This window comes from Halyomorpha halys, unplaced genomic scaffold (assembly GCF_000696795.3).
Source record: "Halyomorpha halys isolate HHAL.00 unplaced genomic scaffold, Hhal_1.1 Scaffold836.1, whole genome shotgun sequence".
NCBI lineage: Eukaryota > Metazoa > Arthropoda > Insecta > Hemiptera > Pentatomidae > Halyomorpha > Halyomorpha halys.
The window spans coordinates 292,279-297,289 of record NW_027116095.1 but is presented as its reverse complement, the minus strand read 5'-3'; positions in this window follow the sequence as shown (position 1 = coordinate 297,289).

Below are 5,011 nucleotides of genomic sequence, written 5' to 3'. Positions count from 1 at the left end.
GGTGGGGGGCGGGGGGGGGTCAAGGATCAGCCTAACACAAAAACGAAAATTGGTATGAAAATAAAATTACATCTTTAAGGCGGATGTATGCCTGGGGAAGGGGGTTGCAAACAACTTTTTCGATAAAATTGACGAGTGCCACTTCAGAGAATCGATTATTCACACTCCTTCGATTTTCTCAATAACGGCACTAACGATTTTGATTAAACTCAATATATCAATGTACAATTAAATGTTCTTTAATAGCATACAGTGACATACAACTTGGGAAACCCATCCACAACCCGAAGACTGAAATCCAGGCTGCTGCAGAACATCCCGTTATAAGTTCTGTTATTGTCATTCTAAAAGTTTATTTTATCTTAATTTCATTTATTTTTCTCTTCATCTTTTTCTTAAATTTATTTTATGTTTTTTTTTTTTTTCCATTAGAAGTCAATTATTTTGGTAAATCAATAAATGTCATTGTTTTTCTTATTAACTTTACTTATATCATTTATTAAGAATTATTATTTTAATCTATTTATTTTATCTTAATATCTTATTTTATTTATGATATGGTACATAGTTAGGGGTGTCTTTTGTATGAGACTATACCCCAATAATCAATTATTAAAAAAAAAAAGTACCTCTTACATTAAACATGTAAAGCTCACCACGCCGATCAGGTATTAAAGAAATAAATAAACAAAAAATATCATATGTCTTCTCCTCATTAAAGCAAATTGGCATGGTATAAATGACGAATGATGGTTCCTTTTGTTTTGTTCCTTTATTTGAAATATATAAGTTCTCATTGTTGGCAGTGCTAAATAATGGTTTAAAACAAAACTCGATAGATAAATATAGAAGAAACAAGGAAAAATAGAGACAGTGTTCTCTTTTTTTCCGAATTAAAAAAAGAGAACACTTGATCAAAAATGTTTTAGTACAACATTCCTTTTGTATTGTATAGTATTTACTAGAATGTACAACTAAAAAATGTTTGTTCTTGAAGATGGGATATTAGCCGAGACATTTTTTAAACCTAAATATGTATTTTTATAGCAAAAAAAAAAAATTAAAATGTTTTTTCAAGACTTGAGGACGTAGGTACGTAGGAATTTTTGTGATGCTCGTAACGCATCAGATTTTTATTTTTGTATCCTTCAATGCATGAGATATATTCCTGTATTAACCCATATAATTTTGAATTATAGATTGCTTTTGATGGAATTTATTCAACATTTATATATTATCGGACCAGTACCAAAATGATGACTGAAAACTTCTGAAAGAATTGTATTTGAATTATGGTTATATTATTTATTGATTATTTATAATTTTTATATACCCTAATTGATAATTTAGTATTTTTAATTAGTTATATTATCTTAGGTATAGCGAAGAGAATAGAGAACCACGTTTAAGTGCTAGGAAACACATGATTGCTAAATTTGAATATATGCTACTTTGGCTCTGCACCTCCTTTAACACATGAATTTATTGTTAAATTATTGAACTACAGCGCAAATTATTTTTTTGTTTCAACAGTTTCAAAGGTTAGATATTATTTTAGAGTGTCAAAAATGCACACGAGAAATGCCTAAGTTTGAGGTTCCGCGGTCTTACACATAAACTAGGTAGCAATAAAAACAACCTCACACAGTTTATTAAAGTTTTACAAACGACAGGTATTTATATAATAATAAATTAATAGAATATTTTTCCTGCCGGTTTCAAATAGATGAAAATCGGGTGATGATAATCAGTAGAAGTTTTTCGATCGTAAAACCAAAATAAATAGAAGAAGAAAGAAATTTATTCAATCATGCTGCCCAAATACATCGGGTTGCTACATTACACAGCATACTGATCAATCCGTGATCGGACATATATAAATTTATAAATTACATTTTTTTGATATGATACAATATAATAGAAAGATAACATTTTTTATTTTCCCACAGTATTCTTTTACAATTAATATCAGTCTACAAACTAAATACAAGCTTTTCAAAATATAAAACAAAAAAAAAATCATTTTTAAAATGGATAAAGCAATCTCTTTTTTACTTGATTTTTTGTTATTCGATTTCATATAACTTGCTTTTTAATGTTATTTTACTTTTCATTCACATGTAATAAGTAAAAAGTATCTGCATTTTTTTCTATAATGAGTTTTCATGCATTAATTTAACATAAAAATAACTTATTAATAAATCTTATTTATATCAGTAGTAATGACTATTTCAAAATATTTTTCTGGGCCCTATCAATGTAATATGATTGTATTGTATATTGTATCATATCAAAAAAATGTAATTTATAAATTTATAAGGATTCGATTAAATTTTCGTGGATAATTATTAAATTTATTCTTTCTTACAATTATTCATGAATGTTTATATTCAGGATACTATGGTGTTCCTACTGTGTTATTGGCCAATATATTTTTCAACCGCACTTAAAAGCCTGCCGTATGCTTCTCAGGTTCGTAGCATATTTTGCGTGTTTTTATAAATTATTATTTTATTTTGCAATTTTCTACTTAACAAAGACAAATCTTGTCTAATATGTAACTCAACTGTCTAAAAGTATAATATATTTAGAACCAAATGCATGAAATTCAAACATCAAAATTATTTTTTAATTTGATTGTAGGATAATTTACTTAAAAACTTACCCTCAAGGCTGCTGTGATGCAAGATTCCTGTGAACAGAAGAAAAATAAAAAATTAAAAGTGTTCATAAAAACATGAATATAATATTTTATCATAAACATTGTGGTTTTCACTAATAAAATATTTTCTTATTATTTATGTTTTTTAAATTTATTATTCATAAAGGACCTTGATATTTTAATTAAATAAGAAATATATTAATTAATATGCCAATATTAAACTCACAGTATCTGATTCTCTAATCGAACAACAACCTCAAGACATGCGTCGAGCACAAGCGATCACTATTCGACACCTATCCGTCTAATTAGGAAGAAGCCAGATGAATAATAATTATTCAAACTATGATAGAAATCTGTCAGTGTTGAGTGATATACACAGATAGATTATTCAGTAGAAGCAGCTGTAGTTCGGTTAATTCGTTTTGGTATATCATTATATTATAGAACCTTAATTTTTTTTTTAAATTTAATAGTTGTTGTTGTCTGCGGCTTTAGGGCGTAAAACCCTGAGGTCATCAACGCCCATGTTTCGTGCTTTATAATTCTGTTTCATTTATATTTATAATTCTATTTCACTTTATTTTTCTCTTTAAATAATTACTTCTTTTGGTATTTTTTATTACGTATAACAGATTTTCTGGTTTAAATCTTATTCAAAAGGCCATTCCTTTTTTAAGAAAACTGAGACCATTTCCACGTTCTTCTGGTCATCATTCAGAGCATCCGATACACTCGGTCCTTCTCCCAATCTACTCAAGTTCGCAGGATAAAAATGACATTTCTCAAATATGCGACTGATCGTAAGAACACTGTTGCAGTATTGGCATTTTGACGGTGGCTGCTTACTGATCAGATATCTATGAGTTAAACTCGTATGACCTATTCTCAATCTGGCAATAGCTACCTCCTCCCTGCGATTGGAACGGTTCGATGTAGCCCATGGTTTAGTGGTTTTTTTGATAGTTTTTAATTTGCTTGGCGGGCTTTCATTCCACATGGCTTGCCAACTAGATGGTATCTCATTTTTCATTGGAATGCTTATTTCTTGTGGTGTCAGAATGGCCGCGCCCTGACCTGGAAGAGCAAGTGCTTGTTTAGCTGCAATGTCCGCCAGTTCATTTCCAGTGATCTCCACGTGACCCGGCACCCATATAAAGAAAACAGTTTTCCCCAAGTTTTCGAGCATGTTGGTATAATTGTGAATTTTTATGATCGCCGGGTGTTTTGGGTAAATGATCTTCATGGCTTTTAGTGAACTTAAAAGAGTCGGTAATGATAACTATGTTAGTATTCGTTACTGTCATGGAGAAGTGGAGTGCTGAGGCTATTGCATGTAATTCAGCTGTATATACACAGCATAATTTGTGCAGTTTTATTTTATGGGTTGAGTTGTTTGTGATGAAAGAGGATGCTTTAGATTCGTCAGATTTTGATCCATCAGTATATATAAAAAAAGGATCAGGAATATTTTGACAAAGACATAATAGTAATCTTTAGAATGATTTTAACCAAATTTGGAGATTAGTTCTTAAACTATGCGATTAACATTCACCGCTGTGTTTCTAAGGCATTTAAACTAAAGTTACTAGCAAAAACATCAATTTCCTATTTATATATTTAAAATATACATTCAGTAACTTTGAAATTGAATAAAGCCAAGATACAAAAAATCAAACAACGCACAATTCATGGATTTAAAAAATTGTAACCTCAAAATATAATATTTTGAATAAATAAATAAATGATATTTTAAACATAATTTTTTTTTGCAGAATGAAAATCTGCCATAATTTTTGGTTTAATTATCTATAATTTACTCAGTAATGTAAATTATTTTAAAAATTAATTTGATTAAAACGTTATTGGTTCCTAATGCATAATTTTATTTACTCTATAAAACGAAAAATTGGATTGAAAAACCATGTCGATATGATTTTTACAACTCAAGTTATAAAATATTCCAAAGTTATGGTAATTCATAATATTTCCCTTCATACATTGTATACAATACAAAACATACCAACTGCTAATATCTCGGCACCAAATTGTTTCTTATGCCGTAACTAAATCTTAAATAAGGTGTTGTCTGCCCGACATAATTACAGGTTCTTAATTTGCATACTCTCCATCAATTACAACACCTCCAATGCAAATTCTTCGCCGAAGGTCCACCCGACCATGGGTCGCACAAGTCTTCCTGTTGGATCGGTAGTTCACTGTCCCACGCCTTCCAAATAAGGCATAGGGGAGGGGAGGGAGTATTTTAACTAGAGTGAAATTCAAATACACTACACACGTGTGAGAAGAAATGATGATGTGAGATTCTTTCTCTTTCAAGTGATATAA